The sequence below is a fragment of the Equus przewalskii genome, chromosome 26, assembly GCF_037783145.1.
Source record: "Equus przewalskii isolate Varuska chromosome 26, EquPr2, whole genome shotgun sequence".
Taxonomy (NCBI): domain Eukaryota; kingdom Metazoa; phylum Chordata; class Mammalia; order Perissodactyla; family Equidae; genus Equus; species Equus przewalskii.
This window is the reverse complement of record NC_091856.1, coordinates 4,366,163-4,373,688: the sequence shown is the minus strand read 5'-3', so window position 1 is coordinate 4,373,688 and position 7,526 is coordinate 4,366,163. Positions and strand designations below refer to the sequence as shown.

The 7,526-nt window shown below is 49.0% G+C and overlaps 1 protein-coding gene across 3 annotated transcripts in view; it reads right to left on the bottom strand.

Moving 5' to 3' along the window:
• TDRD7 (tudor domain containing 7) overlaps nt 1-6,320 on the bottom strand; it is a 91,066-nt gene extending 84,746 nt beyond the window's left edge. The window contains exon 1 of one of the 3 annotated variants that reach the window (XM_070595834.1): nt 6,198-6,320. The gene's annotated coding sequence lies outside the window, so the exon portion shown is untranslated. Of the gene's footprint in view, nt 1-4,996; nt 5,303-5,504; nt 5,687-6,197 lie in introns of those variants that run through there. The other 2 variants (XM_070595832.1, XM_070595833.1) reach the window with 2 other exon arrangements.
• Nucleotides 6,321-7,526: the final 1,206 nt, after the last annotated feature.

Below are 7,526 nucleotides of genomic sequence, written 5' to 3'. Positions count from 1 at the left end.
CAAAGCTGCTGAGAAGCAGTTCAACGCAGTAAGACCTGGAAGGGCAAATGTGATTGTACACCTTGTTCAGAAACATGTCTTATGCTCAGACTTGTCCATTCCTTCCAGTCTGCTGTGCACTTTCCATGTTAGCAATATCGCTTTAGGCACGGAACAAAAAGAAAGTTACAGCTAAAGCTTCAAAAATCATCACTGTTTTCTAATCTACTATGTTGCTTTAAAATGCTCTAAATTTTGATTCCTTGGTTATGGCATTTTTTGAGATTTTCTGAAGATGGCAATTACACTCAAGAACTTTTGTAGAAAGTATATAAGAATACTTTCCTCTAACTACAGAAATCAAGTTTAGTATCTTCGATGTCATCCATTAGAAGCACGAAAGGAAGTTTATCATGGGAATTTCAACTATGAGTGTCTCAATGGCAAACCTGTAGGCATTCTCCCCCCAAAAAACTAAGTTTGGAAGTTTCTCAAAAATGGCTCCCCATATTTCTTAAGTTACCATTTTGATCTTCCAACTCTCTTCCCTCTTATTTCTACTCTCTAAAAGTATTATGATAAATATATTTAGAGTTTAACAGAACTCAAATTACTCGTAGTTTGAGAATTTTATGCAGGCGCTGCTGACCTTATATAAGTTAGGTTAGGTTGGGAGACAGGAGGTTGGCCATCTCTGTTTTAGACCACAGGTTCTCAGGTTAAAATTCTGAAGTGTTTCCTAGACAATATGGGGGCTGTTGAGCTGAATAAGAATCCTAAACAGCAGAGTAACACGGAGGTGGGTCTGGGGAATTACTTAATCAGAGTAGTTTTGATTTTGAAAACTGACCAAGGTCAGCCAGCAAAGACCTTAGTCCCGGAGGAAGAAACCGGCCACCACGGATCACAGCAAACGGCACCTGACTTTCACCTCCTCCCCTCTCACTCTTTCTCCTCCTTTCCTTGCCTCTCTTTCCGAATGACAAGTGTTAAAAGTAGAGTTATATGTGTTTACCACAATACTTGGAATTCAGTAATTAGTTAATAACCATTTTCCTAGAAGCACGGCATGGAAGGGAAACTACTTAGGAATATATGCATTAAGTGGCTAAGAGTACAATGATATAAGCATTGGAATATTGGAGAAATTTTTAGTACAGCATTAAATTTGAAATATCAGAACTTTCCCAGATTTTCTTACTTGCCTCCTTAACATACTTAGCAAATGGCAAGCTTGGTAAGAAAGCTACTGGATCTCCTCCAAGATCCCTCACCTAACTAGCAGGCAAAAAAGTCACTCGCTGCTTTGGCAAAGGGTGTTGCAGCAGAGTCCCTGCTGGACTGCAAGCCTGCCATGTCCCTGGCCCCTGCCTGGCTTAAGAAAGCAGCACAGGACGGTGGGCCCCACCTCAGAGTGGGGCGCTGAGACAAGCACCGAATACCAGTGGGCACCTTCAGACCAACCCCTCCCAACTCTTCACTTTAAAATGAGAAACTGAAGCCCAGGGTAAACATCCCAGGCCTCACGTATTTTTATGGCGAGAACCACAAACAGCCCAGTCTTCTGGCTCCCAAACTTAGGGCTTCCTTTCAGACAGCTGCTCCAGAAGTAGAACACTGGCTTCTGAAAGTGAGTGTGACTCAGGTAACACAGACAGCAACCCTGGGGCAGGCTTATCGACTAGCCCTTAAAGTGGCGTGAAACAGGGATCTGGCACAGTTCGATTTAAGGGTGTGGCATCCAAATCCAAAAGAACTGCCAACTGTTGCAAAAATTCAGTGGTGGCAATTGACATCTCTCTTTATCCTCTCATTCTGTCCCTTTTCTCTTTGCTACGCAGTTAATCAGGAGTGCTCCAAAGTGCCAGCAACGTACAAGAAGTGGGGCAAGGAGGAGGGGGAAGTAATGACAACCTTTAGGAAAGTAAGACAAAGAATTTAAATAGCTTAAAATCACTCTCACGTTCAAAACTGCAGTATTTTGGAAATTCACAGCTTTTCTCCTTACCGCCTGAAAGTGGCCCTGAGAAAGTCTTACTCCAAAGAACCTCCTCTGGCGCACCCTAGACACCTGCCTTTGCCACTGACTGCTCCCCTCCGGCTCAGTCACGTGCAGGCTATCTGCTTCCTATAGCTTGAGTCTCCCCACTACTGGTGCCCGAAGACCTTTAGCTGAGCCGGTCTGGCTCTCATCTACGCTTTCTCTTCTCTCAACTATTTCCAACTGTACTATTTGGCTCCTCTTCCTCAGTGTATTTTTCATGTCAGAAACCTGAGCTGTACGGATGAATGGATAAAAATGTGGTGTATATAGATACAACGGAATACTGCTCAGACATAAAAAAAGATGAAATTGTCTCATATGTGACAACATGGGTGGGCCTTGTCAGTATTATGCTAAGCAAAAATAAGTCAGACAGAGAAAGACAAATACCGTATGATTTCACTCATACGTGGAAGATAAACAAACACACAGATAAAAGAGAAGGTTGGTGGTTACCAGAGGGGATGGGGGTGGAGGGAGGGTGAAAGGGATAAAGGGGCACATGCGTATGGTGATGGATGGAAACGAGACTTTTGGTGGTGAACACGATGCAGCACAACACAGTCTATACAGAAGCCAAAATATAATGATGAAATTTACAGAATTTTATAAACCAACGTAACCTCCATAAAATTAAAAAAAGTGTCTCAAAAAAAGAAAAATATGAATTATAGAGTGGCACTAAACCCCAAAATAAATCTGAAGAATTATTAGGGTAAATTGAAATCACCAAGTATTCTCTTCCTTTCTTTAGTCAGCTAGTCAATTTTTAGTGTCTCATCAGGCATATACTTCTGGTAACTGGCTGCCCATCTCCTTGAGGACACTATTTTAGCAACAAGTCAGGCCCCTAAAGTGCAGAATGTCTGCGCTGAAAAGATTTTAGACATCAGCTAGTCTATCTCAAACCCTCCATCTTACAAATCAATAAACTGAGCCTAAGAGAAGGAAGGTTTTTGTCAAGACCCTTCCAGTCCATTTCTCATCCTGCAACACTTTAACATGCTATCTTTTCTTTCCAATTAAAGTCTCCTTGTTACCACCTGAATTACTCCTTCACCAATTATTTTTAAAAGGAAAGACCATAATCAATGCCCTCAGGTGGTAATATACTTCCTTAGGCTTTCTTTAGGGAGCAATTTTCTTTTTACTTAATTTCAAACTCCAAATTATGTGTGCATTACTAACTATGTACTGTGAATGTATAAGTAAGGGCTTTCCATAAATCCGCATACTAGAGAAAAGACTCTGAGATGATAAGAGTGGCTTAGGAGTCCAGGTCTTAATTCTAGTTCTGCTACTAATTACCTATGACCTTTTGAGCAAGTCACTTCAGTTTCTTTTTTCACATGGAAGATAAGGAGGGTGGACAAGAGGTGTGTTTCTCAACTTTCCTTGGAGTCCATCAAGTTCTGAAATGGGGTCCAAAGATCTAATGGAAACCATGAGTCTGCTTCCTCCGGACAAAGCTGCACAGCTAAAATACTGAGTTTGCTTTGGGGTCACACTGGGTATCTTGTGCTGATCAGAAGTTCTAACTGGCACACACATACACCTTCAGCTAAAAACAGCAACATAAATTACTTTTAAATAGTTTGTTTGAAAAACCAAATTAACAAAAAAAACAACCATTTGGCCCAATGGAGAAATAATGAAAAGAAAGCAGCTTTCAAAAGCACAATTGTGGGAACAGGAGGAGGAGAAAGCAGGTTTTGCTTGGAGAAAGTAAAATCAATTCACATAAATATGAAATTAGATTTCACTCAAAGGAGCAAGCAACTTCTGTCCTTCCTGTGTTTGTCTGCTGACGCTGGAAGTGCCCAGATGCACAGCATTCACTCTGTGTCCTCCCAGCTCCTGGAAACAGCACTTGATCCAACAGAGGAGGCACTTAGACTCGGATTATCAAGTATTTTTCCTTTACATTCATATTAAGTGTCCTATTAGATTATACTGCACAGACAACGTAAAGAGAGGTCCTTTAAGGAGTTTAAATCTCTTAGTACAAAATACAACAGTTCACTTGGCCAATACTCAAAAGGGCATTAGCAGGGATTACATTTCATTTCCAAATCTACAGGGACGGAAATCATAAGGTTCCGCCCGCTGCTGCCTCACAGTCTCACTGTTTAACCCGCAAAGAGGGAGGCTGTGCGCCGGCAAAGGGCCCTGGACTCGGGCAAGGAGATGTGGGTTCCAAACCAGCTGGCCCCAGGAGCAATTCCCTGCACCCAGCACAGTACTTTGCATGCAGCTGATGCTCAATGAAGGTCAGTTGGCTGGCACTGTGACAATTTCCACCATGAGCCAATTTATATTATATAGAGAACTTAAAGATGTGTCCCTCCAAGAAACTGAAATCCAATTATGTGAAATATGGGAAGTTCGGTGGAAGGAAGAGAGTTAACATTTCCTGACTCTTATTATAAGCCAAAGGATTTAGAGCAGTTATCTCACAAAAGCCTTGCAGAGTAAGTGAAATATTTCCATTTGATACAGAGAAAACCAGACTCAAAGAAAGTACTATGTAATTCGGTCAAGATCACGCTATTAGTAAGAGGAGAAGCTCAGATTCCAACTCAGGTCTGCAAAGCCCACACCATTTGCAGAAGGCAACACTACAGGTGGAGGCGGCCCACGATGAGCTGGGGACTTGGGTCGAAGTTTCACTTCTGTCACTAAGTTGTTGCATACTAAGCAGAACACCTTTCTGCAATTTTCACACCCGCACATGGAGGGGTGAGAGAGGCTCAGGTCAGCGGTTTGTTGTTTTGCTTTGCAGGGCTGTTATCAGAATCCTTTTGGGGCAGGACTTTTTCCAACACAGGCGCTTCCCTCTCCTGCGCTCTGAAACTACTTGGGAGTGGGGTCCTCGGTTACTAATGGAAATGTTGACACCCCTCAAGCGGGTCGGAGCAGAAACGCGGGGCGGGCTTCAAGACCCTCCCATCAGGTTGCGGCTGAGACCCTGACCTGTCGGGGGGATCCCGGCGAAAGCCAAGAGACGGCTCACTCGCGGATTCACGTTTCGCCCCGGCCTGGCGCTCTCCGGCCGCCCAGCGGTCTGGGAGGAAGGGCTGGACCTGCGCCCGAGGACTCGAGCGTCTGCGGGCCGCCCGTAACGAGAGGCCGCGCCGCACGGACCGCATCGAGCGCACCGCGCAGCGAGCGAGCTCCAGGAGCCGGGCTCGGGCGGGGCGGCGCGCCGGTCCCGGAACCACTTCCCGGTCAGCGCCGCCGCCGCACGGCCCTCGCGGAGCTCCCGGCGGCCGCGCATCTGTCTGGCTCCGGGGACGCCCGGCGGATGGCCCCGCAGCGGCGAAAGCACAGACCTCTGGAACCCAGGCCCCGAGCCGGCCCGGAGCCCGGCCGCGGCCGCAGGGCAGAGGCCCCGGCCGCTCGAGTCCCGCCGGCCTGCCCGCCGAGCCTAGTCCCATGCCGGCCGCACCTGTCGTGCCCGCGGCGGGGACCCTGCGCTCACCTCGCTCCGGGGGCCCCCGGCCCGTCCCCGCGCCTCCGGGCCCAGCTCCCACCGCCGTCCCCGCCAGGGCCGCCGCCGCGGCCGCCGCCCACTTTCGGTTTCCCGGCACGGCCCGACCGCCGCCGCCGCGGCTCGGGAATCACCTCAGGCCCCGCCCCGCGCGCCCCGCCCCGCCCCGCTCCGCCCCGCCCTGCGGGCAGCCGGCCTCGGCTCTGCGCACGCGCGGGTCCCCGGCCGCGGCGGCCCTCGCCGGCGTCCGCGCGTGGGAAGGGAAACCGACGCCGCCTAGCGGTTTCTGCGCGTGCCCACGCACGGGCCGACGGCGGAAGACGCAGCGGGGCGCGCAGGACGCCTCCCCGTGGGCGCCGCGAGGGCGGGCGGGTCTGGGGTCGGAGGGCCGGGCCCCGCGGACCTGGGCCGCGATGACGCCCTGGGGCTGGTGGCTTCTCCCGCCCGCGGACGGTTCGTTCGGCTCCCGCTCCTTCTGCAGTTCTGGAACAGTCACTGTTTGTTCTCCTGGACGTCTGCCTCCTGGTCCGCTCATTTACTTTAGGTCTTTTCTCAAGCGTCATCCTTTCAAGGTGGTGGCCCCGCTCAGACGCGTCAGCCCCCTCCCCTGGCGTTCCCGTCTCCGTCTCAGCTGCACCCTCCTTAGCGCCCGTGCAGCGCGCCACGTGCGTGCCTCTCACTCACCTCATTGACTGCCGTCCTCCCCGAAGTCCAGCTCCATGAGCGTGCGGATCTTTGTTCTAGTCCCTACTCTGTTCCCAGAGCCTAGGACAGCGCCTGGCAGGTGATGAGCGTGCCATAAATACTTGTCAGTCACTCGTTATAAAATTGTTGAACACCTAATATTTATTCAGTAATTTATTCTGCACATTAATTCTACCAATATTTGTTGAGCATCTGCTTTGTATTCCTTAAGCCAACACTGAACCCTTCTCTGCATCCATCCCGTGTGCATTGACTGAGGGCCTGCTGTTTGTTCAACCAGCTTTTTTTTACAGCTTTATCGAGGTATAATCGACATACTATAAACTGCACATTTAAAATGTACAATTTAAGTTATGACATGTGAGTAGAGCTGTGAAACTATCAGTGCTATAAAAATGAACATCTCCACCGCCCCAGGGAGTTTCCTCCTACCCCTCTGTAACCCTCCCTCTTGTGCCTCCCAGTTCCTTGCTCCCTCACCCGCTGATCTGCTTTCTGTCGTTGTAAATTAGTTTGCTTTTTCATGAATTTTCTGTAAATGGCGTCATGCAGTATGTGCCGTCTTTCACTCAGTGTGTCTGTTGGATTCGTCCGTGTCGTGTGTACTGGTGGTCCATGGCTTTTTATTGCTGAGCAGTATTCCGTGGTACGGATGTGCTAAACTTACCATATGACCCAGCGATTCCATTCCCAGGGTCTCCCCAGAGAAAGCACGTGTCCACACGAAGACCTGGACAGGAATATTCACAGCAGCTTTCTTTGTCACAGCCAAAAATGGAAACAACATGAATGTTCATGGGGGGGGGGGGGGTGAATCAAACAGTATATATTGAACCCCTGCCGTTAAATAACACACTTTTATGGAGTGCCTGCTATGTTAAGGCACACCCCTGTGCTTGAGGGGCTGTTGATTCCGGGAAAGGCTGTAGTGGGCAGTGAAAAGATGGACTCGGAGCAAATCATGGAAGGCCCGCAGCCCGTGCTCAGGAGTTCGGGCTCTTCCCCAAAGGCAATGGGAACTGTTCAGTCTTCTTTGAACGCTGTTCTCTTTTGCACTCCCGCATCTCGTCCCTGGCTGAGTCTGCCCAGATGTCTCTCCCTGGCCTTCTCTGCATCCCTGCTGCTGTGTTTCAGTCTATTTCAGATCTCTTTCTCCCTTCTCTCCCCTCGAGTCTGCTCCAACGCTGCAGCGCATTTAATAGCCCTAGAATACAGTGAGACCCGGTTTGGACTCGCAGTGCTCGTAACACCCTCTGGTTCCACGTTTAAGATGGGAAAGATAAACAAAGCAGCTCCCAGTTGAAAGAG